The sequence below is a fragment of the Leptodactylus fuscus genome, chromosome 1 (genome assembly GCF_031893055.1).
Source record: "Leptodactylus fuscus isolate aLepFus1 chromosome 1, aLepFus1.hap2, whole genome shotgun sequence".
Lineage (NCBI taxonomy): Eukaryota > Metazoa > Chordata > Amphibia > Anura > Leptodactylidae > Leptodactylus > Leptodactylus fuscus.
In genome coordinates, this window is record NC_134265.1 from 119660977 (window position 1) to 119680952 (window position 19976).

The 19976-nt window shown below is 37.7% G+C and overlaps 1 protein-coding gene across 2 annotated transcripts in view; it reads right to left on the reverse strand.

The window, feature by feature from the left end:
• The window catches only part of SEZ6L (seizure related 6 homolog like), a 329568-nt gene that overhangs the window by 266215 nt on the left and 43377 nt on the right, over nt 1-19976 (reverse strand). The gene's annotated exons all lie outside the window — the stretch shown is intronic.

The window sequence follows — 19976 nt, forward strand, 5'->3', positions numbered from 1 at the left end:
CATGATTTCCAGGATGACCACAGTTTACTTTGTACACATGTACATTTATCCTCAGGCTAAATATAGAAAAATCATTATTGCAATCATAATCCAATGGTTGTCAGAAAGTGACTTATGGAAAGGTGTGTGGGTATATGCATATGTGTGCTATAATAGGCACCAAGAGTAAGACTGAATAATGTCTGTATTATATTTGTATTCTGTATTATTCACTGCTACAGGATTGTATTGGGCAGGCATTATAAGATAGTGAAGGATTATGTGGAAACTGTAAATTTTATGTAGGCACTTGTGATATGTGAGCTCTTTGCCACTTTAGGCCAGGAGCCCAGATAGTGTAAATGTCCCGTAAATGCGGTTTTGGAAATCACAGCATGTCAATTATACCTACAAAAATGTCAGCGGCTTCTCTATAGATATAATTGAAGAAGAAAGTCTGCAGAGGAAACCTGTGAAAATTTTCTGGGCAAAGCTCTGCGGGAAGAACTGTGATGCATTGCTGCAGCATTTTTTTTTCTTTTGCTATGGCCTTACCCTTGGTTCACATCTGCATTTGGTAATCCGTTCGGAGAGTCTGCATGGGGACCCCCGAACAGACTTCCGAATGCATTTGCAAGCGATGTGCAGTGAAAGCACACGGACCCCGTAGACTATAATGGGGTCCATGTGCTTGCCGTGAGATCTCCGCATGGAATATGTGGACAGTAAAGTAGATTGTGAAGTATCTTCCTGTCTGCACGTTCCCTGTGGAGATCTTACGGCAAGCTCACGGGCCCCATTATAGTCTATGAATGCGGCCTTAGCCGCATATGGTAAGATAGATGTGGGTAATGCAGTTGTGTGGCATGTGTAGTCACGACAATAGTGTGTAAAATTGCATGTAGGCAATAAACCAATGCAACAGTGCATTAGATCCAGTAGTCTAAACACGCTAGCTATAAAATGTCTGTGCTATTTTATCCCACAGTACAAAATACATTTACAAGCAGATATAATGATGCATATATTATATACTCAGTGATAGAAATCTCCACCTGTAAAATACCTGTTATTATAATGGTTACATTTTTTTCTCAATGCGTCAGAATGATGAATGATGAATAATACACATTACTATCCGATTACAATTGAAGTTATATCACCATCATTAATTCATTCCCATTTTCTACCCATGACATTATATGGGCATATGCTTTTTGCCATTTAATACCTTTCTACACAGAGCAAGTCTTTCCATCTGCCATATACAGTTTAAAGTTACTGGGGGAAAGATGGGCAGGCAATGGCTGTATACAATGTGTCAAGCATTACATTAAACCACCATTCAAGACAATTCTAAATGATATTTTATGGCAGAATTTTCATATTTGGCTATTTATGACTGCCAGTCATTATTTTAGTAGGACATGTGAAAGCCAATGAAAGTGATTAGACCCCGAGCGAACAGGCAGATGTTTCATTTACATAATAGACAGAAGGTGGGTGATAAATGTAGAGATTGAAGGTATCTGAATTTGTTAAAGTTCACATTTCCTATTAGATGCAGTACATTTGTCTCCTATTAGCTTTACTACATCTCCAAGGGCAAATTTTGCTTCAGGGATATTGGAATGTATTCAGGATTTTGTGTGGTGATGCTCACAGTGCGATAGTGATTTGGTTATAATTGGAAAAGCAAAATATAGATATTTTGCTGTTATTAATATTATTACTATAACTGCCGTACAATTAACATTCATTTGATAATCCACTGTACTTTACCATTTCTATACTGTAAAGAATTAGGCATCAGAATGGAAGGTAGAACCTGTTATATTATTTAAATCAAGTTTTATGTTAAACATTTTAAAGAATTTTGGTGTATATAAAAAATTCTAAAAATCCTGTAATTCAGACTCTGACCACTAAGCATTATTATATGTTGATGCTTCATGTTTTGTGAGGGGATTTCTTTGCAGCAGCCATCTCATTTATTGGCACACTGATGATGACAGCTATTATGTATACAGATGTACAGAATCCACCAGTCAGAATAGGTGGTTTCACTGCTTATCTTCTTCTCTCCCTGCACATTACCAAAGTACAGGTCACACAGCATGCCTAGAAAACATTCCATAGAAGACAATAGGGTCTTTTCCAGACCACTGTGTCTATGGCCCATGGTCCATCTCCAGGAAACAGTAAGGGGGAGTTCACACGGTCTGAAGTGGCGCAATCTGGCACTTATACGCGGGTCAGAAGTTTGCACGCTCAAAAAAGATCCCATTGATTTCAATGGGAGTTATGATCAAAATTACAGGCGCAAAATTACACGCCGTATACGATCGTAACTCCCATTGAAATTACTATTAAATACATACATATTAGGTATCCCTGTGTCCAAAAAGGCCCGCTCTATGAATCTATAAAAATATTTTTCCTATAAGGTAAACGCCATAGCAGGAAAAAAAAATCAAAACTGCTAAACCCATGTTTTTTCACTGTTTTGCCTCTGATACAAATTTGAATAAAAACTGATCAAAGCAATAGCAATTCCCCAAAATGGTATAACTAAAAAGTACACTTGGTCCCGCAAAAAAAGACGCACTATACATCCCTGTACACAGTAGTGTAAAAAAGTTATGGGTGTGAGAATATGGCAACTTTTAGAAAAAAAAATGTTTTCACACATTTTTGGACTTTTGTTAAGGGGTTAAAACGTAAATAAAATCATATAAATTCGTAATCGTACCAAAACATAGAATACAGGTGACATGTCATTTTGTCTGCATAGCGAACGCTGTAAAAACGAAACCCATAAGAAAGTTGCACAAATGCACTTTTTCTGCAAATCCCCCCATACAGAATTTTTTTCCAGCTTCCCAGTATATTGTACAGAATAATGAATGAGAACATCATGAAGAAAAATTTGTCCTGCAAACATTAAAACCTCATATGGCTCTGAGAGCAGAAAAGTAAAAAAAAGTTATGGGGTTTTGTAAGGGAGGGAGTCAAAAATGAAAAACGAAAATCAAAAAATGCCTGCGGTGGGAAGGGGTTAAAGAGATTTTCTCATGCTTTAATGCTCAGAGTCTTCCCCTCCATGTTTTGCAGCACTCCGACATTAAAGCATAAAGTAGTAAACCTGACAGAGAGGCTTTTAAATTTATTTTCTAGAATCATTTCAACTTCTTTGAATGCTCACACCAATGTTAACACATTTCCCAACAGTCATAGTTTACAGCTTTTTAACTTTTGGAAAAGTCCACTTTCACAGTGAAAATCTATCTATTGGGAATCTCTCAATGAGCCCAGCTGAGACAAAACAATCTATTTTAAAATCCAGTAGTAAAAATGGCTTAAAACTGTTACTCAAGGGAGCAGCAAAATCAGCTCCCCATAGCTACACATGTTATCAGGTTTATACTGGTCTGTTAGTCACAGACAGAAGTGATACTGAACTTGTGACTTACCCAATAGACTGTGAACACATTGGAAGACCATTGTGTAAATTACTATGTGGCTGGCCAGGAGAATTGGCTGGCCCATAATTGAAAAGAAATGTCAACAAATCTTCCTCATAGATTGTAAGCCCTCGCGGGAAGGGCCCTCTACCCCACTGTGCCCGTCGGTCACTGTTAGTTTTATATCTACCTGTATATTTTGTGTATTGTATGTAAACCCCCAAATGTAAAGCACCATGGAATTAATGGTGCTATATAAATAAACAAAAATAATAATAATAATAATAATAATAATAATAATAATAATGTAAAAAGTGGGATTTTCCGTACGAAAGCTGAACATAACTATTGCATATGTGTTATCCTAACACTCTATACATATTACACAAATTAGTAAAAATAACACAAAATACCAATTTGTTAATATTTATCTTGTAAAGGTTCAAATGGTTTTCTAACATAGGAATTTGATCCTATCCAAAAGGCAAAGGGCAATCTCTGTACTGGTTAAGATTTTTTACTAATATACTGGCAAGATAAAAATAAACACAGCACCGCACAAAATCTAGTGTAGTGTGGTAAAGACCAATAGAAAGACCAAAAATAGATGATTAGATGTACGCTCACCTTTGGGTGTTGTGAACAAGTCACAAGTCACTTCGAATTTGAAATATAAAAATCAAACATCCCCTTTAAGGCAGCGATGGATCACCATCACAGAAGTGAAGGACATTAGACATTAGAAGGACCAAAGGAATAAACCATCCACGCTCACCAGGATGTCTTCAGAACCATTCTCTTTATTAATAATAGCAAACGCGTTTTGGAGCCAGTATGAGTAAGAGGCTTATCATCTCCAAAACGCATTGTGTTTGGTATTATTAATAAAGAGACTGGTTCTGAAGAATCCTTGTGAGCGCAGATGGTTTATTCCTTTGGTCCTTCTGGAGAAATTCTTATTATTAGTATACACCTTGGTTCCCCAAAGCCCTGTTTATTAGCTGTGTAGTAAGCAATTTGGGAGGCTGAAACACTCATCCCTCTGTTTTGCCTGCAGTCACTATGACTCTCACTGATCTCACTACTCTCCTCGACATCTGTCACAGATATATAGAGTTTGGTGGAGTCAGTCATGTGACTAAGAGTCGGAATTTCAGCCAAGAAGGCAGAGTAACAGGAGCTTCACCCTCTCTACCTGCTCTCTCCAAAGATACTAAATGGGGCTTAGTATGACAGAGTTGTATATAAATCAAGGAAACGCACTGTTAAGCTTTATTACTCCCCTGATAACTCCTTTAAGCTCAGTAAGCAATGTCTATAAACCCATGGATATTGACTGGATGGTAAATAAGATGGATGGATCTATAGATACAGGTGTGTCAGTCCTTACTTGGCCCCTAGGCTGTATATATCTACATTTTGAGTTAAGCTGTGTTTTCCAAGTTACCACATCCTATTTGTGTCTATGTGTGACCACCCCATGGGGAGGGTGACTTGCATCCTTTGCATCCTTGTTAGCTTGTTGTGATATTGTGTTGAATTGGTTTCAAGACATATTGGAAACTTTAATCAAACTGGAGATTAATTAAGTGTAGATCCATTTTATACATAGATGGATGGATTGATAGCTAGATAGATAGATAGACAGATAGATAGATCCAAAAAAATGCAGCAGCAAGGGCATATAAAGAACAGAGATGAAAACTGCATTACTGCTATTATTGGAACATATAAATAGTAATATGCTCTATTGACTAAATATATAAATTTGAGGTTCTTTATTATACATATTTGATCAAACAGTAGGAAGCCCAAGTGCCCCAACAAGGCGACCTCACTAAGGTAGGACCCTACACTAATACCTCTCTTGGCCCCAAATATGAGTCTACAGTGTGAAGACAGGGCAATAAACATACCTCTTCTGGACCCAGAACAGGTCTACAGTGTGAACACAGGGCAGTAGGATGCAGAGTGTACACTACTTAAAATAGCCTTAAACAGATGGGGAACTGAACGGTATTCTATATTCCAATTACATATGCCTGTGCAATTGAATGGGAGTGCAAGTCCAATTGGAAGGGGACCACTGTCTGAATTTTTTTTGGATAGATAGATAGATAGATAGATAGATAGATACTGTATAGAGATATAGAGACAGACTCTGTTTAAAGAGAAATTAAGAGAGGATGTATTTAATGTATACAGGGGATTAAAACATTCATCCATCTCTACTTATTTCTTTGTGGCACAATTACCACTCTTTCAAGTGACAGATCTCTTCTTCAAAGCTTGCAAAATGTAAATTGTGTCTTCCTACTCCCAGTAGAGCTCCCTGATCTTGTTTTTAATTTTTTTTCAGTGACATAGGTGAACCAGCTTCATGCTAGTAAATTAAAAAAAAAACCTTACAACAACAACTAAACCTTATTCATTCAGCAACATTATCTTAATTTCACATTCTAATACTGATTATACCATAGTAACATACTGTTACTCCTTCTCTACAAAAAGGGACCAATAATAATAATAATAATAATAATAATAATAATAATAAAACAAATAGGGAACTATAGTAATAATAATAATATACCTGTATAAAGCACTTTCTAAAATATATGATTTAAGATTTAACAGATATTTACCTGCTTTCTATATTTAGTATATAGGACATTCCTAAAATAAATCTGTTATTTTTCACCATCTACCTTGCAAATAAAAGAACCTTTGTTTTAATTGAAAAAGATGAAAAGCAAAAACTCCCTTTTATGATTGTACATTAATAATAGTTTTCCTATTGTAATACTATGAAATATTGATACATACTTGCATTACTAGATTGGTCATTGTAATATAACCTTTAGTCCTTGGGGGATTATTGTAAAAACTAGGTTGAGCTTTGCTAATGATATTGTATATTATATTGTAGTCAGACCCAATTTACATAGTATTAGCTTTTAGTTAAGAATCCTCCACCATTATATCATTTCACATCAATGAGCCACCTCCCTTAGGATATCAAGTACTCTTAGGTTTCAACATTGGAAAATGGAAATCAATATAATATAACATACTGTATTTTTCGGACTATAAGACGCACCCCCCCCCCCCAAATTTGGGAGGAAAACGAGGATGCGTCTTATAGTCTAAATGTGGACTACAAGAGGCCAGTGGAGGAGTGGAATTACTGCATCGCCATGCTCCTGACGCCGCTGGTTTAATGTGGTGACAAGAGTGTGGCGATGCTGTGGGCCCCGTCAGCTAAAACCCTCCCCGACATCTGAAGTTCTATTACAGCGGATGCCGGGTCTTTAAATCTAAAGGCGGTCGCTCTAATGCAGAGCGGTTACCATAGCAACCAGATCTCTGCATCTCCGCTGTAACGTACAGCGGAGACATCGGAACTAATGCCCACGCTCAGAGTCTTCTCTGAGCGTGGGCATTAGTACTTAAAGTCCCCCTAAAGTTGAAAAATCTCCCCTTGGGCTGGTCCTCACCAGCCCCATACCTATAAAGTTGTAGGCCGGCTCCTATGCAGTGATATCACAGGAGTTGACCTGTTCCACTGACAGTTGGGAGCCTACTGAAGGCTCCCAGGCCTGTCATAGGAATATTACTATTGCAGCTGGTCATAGGATGATTGCAGGTTCAAGCCTCCTAGGGGGGCTAATAAAATGGTAAAAAAAAAAAAAAAAAAATCTTCTAAATTACCTCCTTTCTCTAGAATACATATAAAAGTAGAAAATTACTGTGATACACATACACATTAGGTATCCTTGTGTCCGAAAATGCCTGGTTTACTAATATTTCTCCTTACGGTCAAAAGCACCAAACCGCCGGTTTTTTTCACCTTTTTGACTCTGATTTAAATAAAAGGTGATCTAAGCAATAGAAATTTCCCAAAATGGTATAACTAAAAAGTACATCTGGCCCCGCAAAAACCACTCTATGCTTCCCTGTAACAGCTGCAGGGTCACCTGTCAATGTGGCCTTGCAGCTGTTGCAAAACTAAAACGCCAATATATTAAATATTTTACCATTTTTTGCTTTAAATTTTTTTTCCCTATTTTCCTCCTTTAAAACCTAGGTGCGTCCAGTGCAACTTATTGTCCGAAAAATTTATTTCACCAAATCACACCAAGAATATATTTCAGCCCCCTTTTTACCTCTTTTCTAAATAGCTGTGCTCTACTTGGTCTGTTTTTCTCTACTGTGTTTTCTTTACTTGTTTTATGTTTTAAGTATATGCACATACAAAAGTGTACGTATGGTAGGACCTGAAGTGAAGCTGTATTAACTCTGAACTTTGTGGGTTATATACGATTGAATTTTCAGTTTTCCATAGGATAGCTGATAAGTGTCTGTTGTGGGGTGACCACCACTGAGCACTAGAACTAGAGTGTTTTGTACCCATTTCTTTTCAACTATATGAACTACTGGAGATAGCAAATCATTGTTCTTGGCTTTACTGGAGAGTCCCGTAGAGTTGGTATGGCAAAGCGTCAGTATGACCACTGTTCAATTTAGCAGGTATAAAAGAGACTCTTTGTTTTTTCCTATCCTTTATAATTTGTAACTTGGCCTTTTTTCATTACTGAGCAATAAAGAGCAATTTACTCATTTGCAGACAACTGCATAACTTGAAACCTGTGGATTCCAATGCAAAGTCTGTAATGGGGCGCCAACTTACCATTTGCTATGTATAATACTAAGTTACGTAGTTACATAGTAGATGAGGTTGGATGAAGACATCAGTTCATCAAGTTCAACCTATAACCCTACAATCCCTACAGTCTTGATCCAGGGCAAGGCAAAAAACCCCATGAGGCTCATGCCAATTGCCATATTTCCGGGGAAAAAATTCCTTCCCGACTCCAATCTGGCAGTCAATATAAACCCTGGATCAACGTGTCCTTAACAAAATCTGGAACCCTTAACCCATAATATTTTTCTGTTTGAGAAAGGCATCCAGGCCCTCTTTGAATTTGTTCAATGAATCCACCATCACCACTTCCTGGGGCAGAGAGTTCCAGAGCCTTGCTGTTCTTACTGTAAAGAATCCCCTTCTATGTTGCTGGTGAAACTTTCTCTACTTCAGACGTAGAGGATGTCCTCTTGTAAGTTCCAGAGTAGCCATAGGGCCTCCTCTGGCTCCAGGGCCAGTAGCAATTGCTACCTCTACATTACCTATAGCTACAACCTTGTTTGTACAAGCTAAAAAAAATCCTTTTTCACCGGACTGTGTTTTTACACCATTTATTTTATCTTTTAATATTATCACACCAATAATGCCTGTAATTCTCTGCTGAGAAAACACCTCAAACTCCAAGATATGTGAGAATAGAAACCTCACAACTATAGAAATGAAAGGACAGTCAAGGCACAATGTGAAAACGCCATTTTCATACAGCAAACCTGTTCTTGTACATCACTCGCTGATAACTGTAACAAATGTAGTCTTTCACAAGTCCTAAAAGAGTATATTTAGATGATGGTGAATGTTAAATAAGTCATTTGCTATTGTGAGGACTACACCCTACAGCTCCTCCGTATGGTGCAATATCCCATTTCTCTTACACTACTGTACTTTCAGGATGGAGGAGGAATATATGATGCACCCTCTTTCATTCTAATCTTCAAGAAGTACAGATCGAGGACATGGTCCCTTGATTCACACCTTTTTTCGGCATAGTAGTTAATGACACCTTGTACCAACACGTAACATTATCAACATTATCTTCATACAACATAGTTCATAACTTAGTTTTCTCTTAGAAGGCATTGCTTGACTTTTCTACACAGGCCACTGTATAAGGACTGAAACGTCTTGTATAAATATAATAGGGGTTTCATTAGAAATTTGTGCAGCAAATGGTGTTGACTATAGATTTTAGCCTATTGTTCCAGATACTAATCAGGAAAATGGACAAGGGTACTTTATATGACAAAAGTGCTAAACAACGAACAAGTGTAAACTGGAGTCTCACTCTGTAGTCTCGGCCTAAAACAATATGAGCTTATGACACTTAAGTACGTATCCTCTTTCTCAAGGCTGTCTGACAAGTGGTAATAGCCGGGGTTGCAGAAGTTATTTGTTAGCAGCTTTATGCTTCTATGGGTCATCGTGTCGCCTATCACCATGCCACTATTTTTTCATTGCCCCAACTACAGTCTACCTAATCCCACTCTAAGCTACTACCTTGTTTTATCTGGTTCTTATTTGTTCCTAGTGCTAGATGGACAGCCATTACTATTCTTGTTGGAAAATAGAGCACAGCTTTACCTGGAAACCAGGAAGAGAAGAGTTTATGATGGAGCAGCTTCAAGAAATATACGAGAGATGTAAATACAACAGAATACGTAAGGCTGGCTCTACACATTAAATAGATCTCATTGAACGATGGTTTGGCCACAGCTCAGTTCAGTTGACATCCTGTCACCCCATTTACCTCATAGATTGTAAGCCCTCATGAACAGGGCCTTATTCTGTGAAATGATTTATTAATATAAATTGTCTCATTTTTTCTTTATATGAACCTTATGGTCTGTAAAGTTCTGGGAAATATGTGGGAATTATGTAAATAAAAATATATTATTTCACCCTCTCATCGATTTTATCTGATTACTCAAGATGCAGTCAAAGTCTCAGCACTGCAGGATCTGAAGTTAGTACTTTTTTTTTTTTTAATGGTAGAGTTGGAAGGGACCTCAAGGGCCATTGGGTCCAACCCCCTGCGAGTGCAGGTTTTCCTAAATCATCCCAGCTATATGTTTATCCAGATTCCGCTTGAAGATTTCCATTGATGGAGCGCCCACCACCTCCCGTGGCAGCCTATTCCACTCTCTCACTACCCTCACTGTCAGAAAGTTTTTCCTAATGTCTAATCTGTATCTCTTTCCCTTTAGTTTCATCTCATTGCTTCTTGTACTTCCTTGTGCTAATGAGAATAGGGTAGATCCCTCTGCACTGTGACTACCTTTCAGATATTTATAGACTGCTATTAAATCTCCCCTCAGCCTTCTCTTCTACAAACTAAACAATCCCAGTTCTTTTAGTCGCTCCTCATAGGACATGGTTTGCAGACCTTCCACCATTTTGGTTGCTCTTCTCTGGACTTGCTCCAATATATCGATGTCTAACTTTAAAGGGTTAAGTTTTCTCCTTGGTGTCAGTTTGACTTGCAGACTGTCTGACCAGTCATTCCTATCTGTGAAGGGTGGGGTTGTATCTCTGTTCCTATTTAGTTCCCCCTCCCCCATGTTCATGTGCCTGCTATAGCATTCAGCTTTTGTTTGCAACTTCCAGGTTCTATATACAGTACTTTATCTGTACACTTGCTGCAGCCTTTAAGCTTTGTTTTTCTCTTACCCTTCCTGTTCCTTCCCTGTTTAGTTTCCTTGTTTGTATTCTATTGCTCACCAATATCTACCACTGGTCTAGCTGGACTAGGCTTATCAGCTATTTTCTCTGTTATCTGCCACTACTAGTAATACTTGGTTTGTTTCTTTTATTACATCTCAGCCCATTGTTAGGGTAACTATAGGGAATCTATTTTAGGTTCCAGTGAGGGGTGTCCTTGTAAGGATGTTACTCTGAGGTTAGGCAAGTTCAGTCAGGGAATCTGTTAGGGAAAGTTCCCAATCTGCTTCTTCCCGCGTTCCTGGATTATCACCTAGCCATAACCAATTTAGGTCAGAGGTTGCAGATATGTCGGGGACTCTCCTTGGTCACGGATTTCCGGGAGCTCCAGGTCAGTACCTTACAATATATTTGTACTTGTTAGGTTGTCCAAACTCTATGCCAAAGAAATGGCAAACTAAGTATTTCACCGAGGTCAAGCATCTTATAACTACACTATGAATATGGATGTATAATCCAAAAAGAGCCAGAATTGTAAGTATGAAATGTATTCCTTATAAACATGATATATCTGTAACAGTAAAGTCGGCATGGAAAGAAACACACTATATTGTGCCTAAGACAAATTGTTTATTTAAATGCACGGTTAACCTGCACGCAATGTATTCATATTTTAGTAAATCAAGCCCTTAATAGGTTTACTGATATTGAACGGCCTGGAACATACTGCCTTTGAGACACTGACAAAGATTAACTACACTGAGCACCAATGAAGAGCTTGCTGTCCTGTATATCTAATGAAGCATTGCATATAATAGCCAGCTTTGCAAGAAGCTAGATAAGGTCACAGAAAAAGAGAATATGTATCAACATTTAGCAACTGCTGACATTTACCCTGCACAGTTCAAAATGTAACTTTTGCCTTATTGAATTAAAGTGACTTTAATGACATTGGATTATTACACCTTGTTGTAATTAATCATTATGCTAATTATGTCACCTATATTCATTTCCGCAGGACCTTTTCCCCATAGGGATTACTGCACTAGAGAAGCTAAGAAGACGTGAATTAATTTAACGCGTAAACGGTAAAAACAAATACAGTAAGGACTTAAAAGCATTGTGAGTGGACATGAAGCTATCTTTCATCCTAAAAGGCTACGGATCATTAATTCATCATTTGGATAGCATCCAAACAGATCAATATTTGGACTGACCCGACTCTCAGGCTTATTTGTGTCAAAGCGGTTATGGGGCATGGAAACGGATACAATTGTGCAGTCTAGTGGGAGAATAAAGCTTAAAATGTTGAAACCTTAAAGCAACCCACCAATTTTTTGCTTCAATTTATATGTGACCCCGGATATGTAACAAATAACCGTGGGTCCCCACAGGAGTTAGAAACTGGAAACTTAGGTGCTTCCTTTGGTTCATTTTAGCAATACCGAGCCAGCTTTCACACAAGCAGTACATCACGGTACCACAACTATATATAGATTTGACCGGATGAAAGGGGCGATACGTTCTGGAAATGCATCATCAGGATAAAGTTGTGTCTTCACTCCATTAACTGTGCCAACTACTTCATCCCAGAAGCATGGTATATGAAATCTGCTTCCCAAATGGAAGTAATGATATGTTTCCATAAACACACAACCAAAATGTTAAATTACTAAGATGTGTTCTTCTTCATTAAAATGCAGTATGCTGGCGAAAATAAAACCAGTGAGAATTGCAAAAACTGATCTGTAGTCAACTGTAATTGTAGAATATGTTTTTTCCATTCAAGTAAATTGTTTACAGGCTTTCAAAAGAGAGTCATGTGTACACACTGCATCAGAACAACCGCATAGATGTTTGTTTCTGTCCATGCATTCTCACTTTTTATTAAATCCCTGTGTGCTAACGCAGAGGAAAAATAGGCAATTAGGAAACTGGATAACATCTCGGTACATTAAATTATGTGCAGAATTATCTCCTCCAGATGTCTTCTTGTTTGACAGTAACCACATTAGAAGTTAGCTTAGGGACCAAGTAGGTAAAAACAAAGCTGGTGACTGTATTGTATAGAAGAACACATAGAACTTTTATACTTTTATATCATATATATATATATATATATATATATATATATATATATGTTCTAACACTAAAATATACTATCATTATATACATAATATGATAAAAGTGAGTGCATGGACACAGAAGGTATTGACTGCATTATACAGCTCACACCTACCTGCCTTGGCTGTGATCAGAGTTCATTCTAGACTATGCATCTACATCAACTATGTGGTTAGACAAAAAAAAGAGGCACCTTTTGTCATCCCAACAAGCAACACTAACACATTCATGGGTTCAACAGGGGATGTCATGGCAGCCAGTAGTCTTTATCACCAGGCCTGCCATTTTAGTAGCTCTATTAAGTCCTGCCGGAGCCAGGCTTAATAGGATAACGTTGACAGACACAATTCAGTGCAATACAAAAATATTGTAGTGTATTATACAAAATTTAAGCATTTAAGTGATTGCAAGTTCAAATCACCTAATAGGACTAAAAACAATAATACAATTTCTAAGAATATTTAAGAAAACAAACAGATAGTAAAAGCTCAAAAATAAAAAAAACAAGTTAAAATTCATGTTTTCTGGATACTATTAATTAATATAAACTGATCAAAAATGTATTTATTGCCTCAAAATGGTACAAATGACAGCTCAGCCCCCAAAAAACAAGCCATCACAATTAAGTCAGTGTTAAAAATTAGAAAGTGTTGGTCTCAGAATATGTCAAAAGAAAACAATTTTAAAAAAGTTTTTTGTTTTGTAAAAGGTATTAAGACATGATAAAAATTGTAAAACATTAGTATTGCTGTAGTTATACTGATCACAGGAGTTAATATATAGTTTTTACTACACAGTGAATGCTGTGAAAACTAAACACAAAGTAGAAACAATGGCAAAATTGCATTTTTATATTCTACACCAGATTTTAAGCTTCTAAATGCATTATACGGCACATTACATTAGACATTTAAGCATACAAGTCACATCATAAAAAATAAGCCCGCTGTCAGAAAAATAAAATAAAATGACTAAGAAAATACGAAAAATGTCCGTGCTGGAAGAGTAAGCTGTGATCAATTTCCAAAATGGTCTGTATATCTTTGGCCTTTATCTAGACATTATGCTGTATTATCAGAAGAGGCATATATTTTTATCTGAAGTGTATATAGGAAGGCGAGAGTAGTGCATATGGACACCGCAGTGTCATTTGGGGCTCTTGTTAGGAAAAGTGATCTATGAAAAAGAACAATACACATAATATAGGGGAATCATTAGAATGAAATAAATAAATAGTCTGTCCAGTAAAATTCATTTCATCTTGTATTACTGGTTTCTCGACTTAAAAAAATTTACACACATTTCTATAAATCTGGTATCCACCCATTAGATTCTATTGACTCCAAGGCCCTAAGGGATTTTATTGTATGATACAAGTGGAGAAAAGATTTGTCTATTTAAATGCAACGTCCACTTATTATTTGTGTTATTTAGAAAAAAAATAAAACATCTAAAAAGTTAGAAATGTAAAGTGTCTGTCTGATCTTCTCTCCTTACAATTCATTCCTATCATTTGGAATGGAAACTGCAATTACCAGCTGTATATGAAGCCGACCTGCATGTTACAATATCCTACCAATTATCATTTCACTGTATTATGCTTGCATATGAGAAAGTGACAACTATTTTCACACATATTTCAGCAGGGACATTTCCTTTTTACTTAACAATGGAGAGCTTAACCACGGTCCAGAAGCAAATGTGTGAACTAATGATCTTATATTGTAGAGTGACACATGTAAGAGAGTCCCCAGGGTCTCCTTAGGTCGTGCAGTGTCCAGTACAAAGTGTCCCTAATGCACAACTTTAACAACCTCTAAACTGCTAAAGCATCAGAAAATCGTAGCGGCGCCACGTAGGTGCCTTTGGAAGCCATTTTTTGGCTCTAACAAACATCATTACAAGAATATAATGCTGACAATAGTAGTAAGGGTCTTTGGGTTGTGTGCTTACAGAATATAGATGTGTTTGCAAAGAAATTTCTCAAATATTGCTTTGACCATGTGAAGCAAGATCTCACAGCATCAACCGCTAAGCAAGGCTGTCTCAGTTCCCAATTACAAAGCTTCTGTAGGGTTGGCATGGAGAATGTAAAAGTATGCAGTTGAGAGCCGGTGCAAATTAGAGCTGAATTGTCAAAACAGCTTATTAAGTAGCTGAGCTGATGTTGCGCTGCTAATCCTTAGCCTTGGGCACACAGTGTACCTTTACAAAGGTTCACCAATGTGTTTAAATACATATTAAATGTATGTGACATTGTAACATCCTTGTAGTTTGACAGGAAATGCATTATCATAAAAACTAGGACAGATTCTAGGCAGAGAAATATGAAATCTCCATAAAAGGCATTGTCTTCATGTCATGATTGATATCAATTACAGTCAACCCACTAACTAGTAGAATACCTCTCAAACCTTAGCAAGGGAACAAATGCCCTAGCGTCAGTGGCCATAGTTAAGTGGGCATAAAAGTAGAGACCTGTGTGATATCTCATATCTCATCTGACATCTCATGTAAAAGGATATAGTTCATTGCACTAGCTGGATTGTAAAGTGGTTATATATGATTAGAAATTTTGTCTCTCCAGAAACAGTGTCACTCCTATCTGTAGGTTGTGTCTGCTATCTTCGCTCACTCTCATTCAAGTATATGGGGTGTCTCTCAAAGAAAGCAGCCTCATTTTTCAAATCTCATACAGTGTTGGCCAAAAGTATTGGCACCCCTGCAATTCTGTCAGATAATACTCATTTTCTTCCAGAAAATGATTGCAATCACAAATTCAAAAATCCAAATTGGATATAATTCCACAGCAAAAATAAAAAAGGGGGTGGACAAAAGTATTGGCACTGTTTGAAAAATCATGTGATGCTTCTCTAATTTGTGTAATTAACAGCACCTGTTACTTACCTGAGGCACCTAACAGGTGGTGGCAATACCTAAATCACACTTGCAGCCAGTTGAAATGGATTAAAGTTGACTCAACCTCTGTCCTGTGTGCTTGTGTGTACCACATTGAGCATGGAGAAAAGAACAAAGACCAAAGAAGTGTCTGAGGACATGAGAAGGACAAAGTTTTGATACATGTCTGGTGTATATAAGTCTATGGAGATATTACAGTATACACCTGGATATCATCCACATACATACTCTGAGTATAGCCAGCACATTTAATGTGAACAGAGAATTTTCAGTCTACCTTGTAATTTGTAGGCTGAAAAAAGGCCTTTATTTCACGTAGTTACGTAGTAAATGAGGTTGGATGAAGACATCAGTCCATCAAGTCCAACCAATAACCCTACAATCCCCTACAGTGTTGATCCAGGGGACAGCAAAAAAAAACCATGAGGCTCATGCCAATTGCCACATTTCAGGGGAAAAAATTCCTTCCCGAATCCAATCTTGCAGTCAGTATAAAAACCCTGGATCAACGTGTCCTTAAAATCTAGAATTGATAACCTGTAATATTGTTTTGTTCAAGAAAGGCATCCAGACCCTCTTTTAACTTATTCAATGAACCTATGCATTGCTGTATATGTGACCTGTTTGAGTAGTAAGTACAATAAAAATGGATGCTGTCTGGAGATGAGCGAGTACTATTCGAAACTACCGTTTCAAATAGCACGCTCCCATAGGAATGAATGGGAGCGGCCGATGCGCAGGAGGTTAAGCAGAAGGACGCTGGCCCCGGCTGCATACTGGCTGCGTCCATTCATTCCTATGGGAGCATGCTATTTGAAACGGTAGTTTCGAATAGTACTCACTCATCTCTAATGCAGTCAGCTTATTTGGGATTTTGTGAAAAATACTAGAAGTCTGGACCAATACGCATTACAGCTTTGTATCTTTCTTTGGTTCGTAAGGGTTATGAGGTGCAGTTTTTATTGTGTATTTTGGATAATTTTCCCCTATATAAGCAGTTAAACAAAAAGTGCCAGTTAGCTCATTATTTCCTCATGTACCTCAGATCCAACCAACATATGTGTTTTCTGAGCTGAATATTGTAAGACATCTTAATTGTCAGATAAAAAAATCATTTAGGCTAAGACCCCACATAGTGGGCCACAGCAAATACAGCGCTGTGGGAAAAACCACCGGGCGTCAATGCGTTGCAGTTTTTCCTGGAGAACTTTTTACAAAAAGTCTGTAGAGGTTTCCTCTGCGGACTTTGTGCTTCAATTATACCTATAGGGAAACTTCTAGAATTTACATAGGTATTACTGACATGCTGAGATTTTCAAAAGTGCATGTCTGCTGCAGGTATTTTTCTGCAATGTGTGGATGGAATTCGCTAGAATCCCATCCACTTTGCAGGACTGTAAAACAACACAGTTTTTGCCGCAGATAAACTACTGCATTTACGCCATGTGGGACCATGGCCTTAGGTGGCAATACTTCTATAGCTATGACCAGCTATGAATTTTATACTACACAAGCTGCCTTGGCATTATTTTATGTGTACATCAACTTTTGCTGTTCTTCTTTCTCGACATGTCAAAACGTAGCTCTGTGATGCCATAGTCCAAGTTTATTGATGGATTTCTCTTGCATAATTCTTTTTCTCATTTGTCAATATACATATAAACTATAGTTACTACCAACTGGAAAATGATCAAACAAGAGCATTACAATAGGGCACAGAGTATAACTGTGTTGAGATTAGTGGGATCCATTTAGAACTGTAGATAGAGTATATGTGATTTATTGAGTATGAAAGAGTGCAATAGTAGAGATCAAATATTTTACAATAATTTCCATATTGTACAAGGCATTGTTACATCATGATCTGTTACATGTGGTTATAAAATACATAAGGCTGCATTTTCTAATACCCCTTTTGCACCGCATGGCATCAGCTCTACTCAGTTTGGTTCAACTCAGCTTAAGTTGGTTTGTCTACTATGCAGGTTGCTTTCCACTATAGAACGTATCTGCTCCACATACCTCCTGTCATCTATAATGACGACCAGTCAGCTGAGCAGTGCTTGGACATGTGACCTTCCAGTAGTGCTTAGTTCTCTTGGTACCTAGTCTAAAGCTGGAACTGAAGAGGTGCCCGGTATCAGGTACTTTCCAGTAAGAATGACGAGTGGGCTAATGCAAGCCGAGGTTCTCCAGCTCAGTGCAGTAAAAAGCAGTTTTTATTGCCATGTACAAGCAATGCAACGTCATTTCCTTTTATGTTAAAATTTAAGTAGAATGTAGTTTATTTCCACTCTGCAAATGTCATGTTTGTGCATTCACGGCAACTACAGCTGTAATGTATCCCCTGGTATCTACAGATATGGGAGAGTAGTCAACATTTATCTGACATGCATTGTAAATGTGAGTAGTATTAACAGAACTACAGGCAACATTAACCAGACAATCTCAAGATCTCCTGATCAACATACAAAGGAAATCATTTGTCTCACTTCATACAATTACACAACTTCCATTTTAGAACTTGAAAATTTGTCACAAGGATCTTTAGCCCAACATTTTCCTATGCAAAATTAATATTTAAATTGCAGGGAGTCAGTGGTCATGATCCAGAGTGACTTTCAGCCATTCCAGATTTGCTATACAGGTTGTTATATTTTAGATCTTGCTAATGAGTAAAATGAGTATCCAATTTCAAGGACTGTCACTGGTTGTAATCCATGAAGTGCAGGTTTCGATAAGCTTTATAACATGCACTTATACTTGCTAAATCGCATGTAAGCAATCATCCAAAATTGACTGAAAAGTAGTCTCCCATATAGAAAAATGTGGCAAGTATACATGGTATATGATGACAGTGAAAATGTATCTATTAATTTATAATACAGATTAAAGGGGTTTTCTGGGCAAAAAATCCTTCCCCTTCTCTGTGCGCAGCCTAGCGATGCCTCTCTTCTAGGGTTGAGCCAATCTAGTGGTTTCAGGATCGATTTTAAAATCCAATTTCCAATCATTTTCCAGCCGATCCCGATCGCGATCGGGAAATTTGCTCAATCGCTGATCGAGATCCGATCTTTCCCAATCCTGATCGCTCAACCCCATTAATGATATATACATGAATTGGGTTGAGTCGATCTTGAGATAACCTCTGACCTTGATCCCGCTAGAAAAGATTGGGATCGGAATTCCGATCGCGATCGTGAAATTTACTCGATCGGCGATCGCTAAACCCTACTCTCTTCCTCTCTGTAAGCGCATATACACAGACTGGAAATACCTGCGACACCTGCACATTATAGATGGAATGTCATGTGTCGCACCTTAAGACTAATTGCAGAGAGGAAGAGGGGAGGAGCTGTTTCTGGAGAGGAAGATACGTAAGTATGATGGGGTTGGAGGGGGGAGTAATGGTGTTGTTCTGTTTCGGAAACGGGAAACAGAACATCACTGGATTATCAGAAAGTGTGCCTGGGGTGGTCACATGTCCACTCCAGGGATAAGAGAAATTATAGATTTTTTTTCTATGTGTAAATTAGAAGTTAGGCGGGGGAGGGGTTTTAGTTTATTTCATCCTGGACAACCCCTTTAAGTTACTAAACATACATATGCTTCAGTGTTGTCCACTGAAAGTATTGTATATGAAGGACCTTAAGTAGCTAAAAATACTTTTAGGTACAGGATACAAACAACTTCTTACATATATTATGCTATCATTTCCATATAGACATTGTGATTCTCATTCAAGATAGTGTACAGACAAATTTATGCCATTTGCTCAGTAAAGAAGTATAGTGTAAAGAAGCATTCATTGAATATGGATTGTCCGTGTTCTCTGGATTTATGGTTGCTGTACATCCTGATGTTTTATTACCTGTTCAGTACAGTCAATTATTCATATTTTCACTTGCTTAAAGTGATATTTTGATCTAAGACATGCCATAAATGTCTGCTACGTGCAGGTCATGGCTCTGGAACCAGCAGCTATTCTGGAGATCTGATGTAGCTGATGAGAATGGGAGGCCATGTGCAGTTCTCTCCATTCATTTCTATGGGAGTTGTAAAACCAGTTAAGCACACTCGCTGCGGTCTAGTCTCGCAGAGATACATTTCTATAAATTTATACTTTATAATTC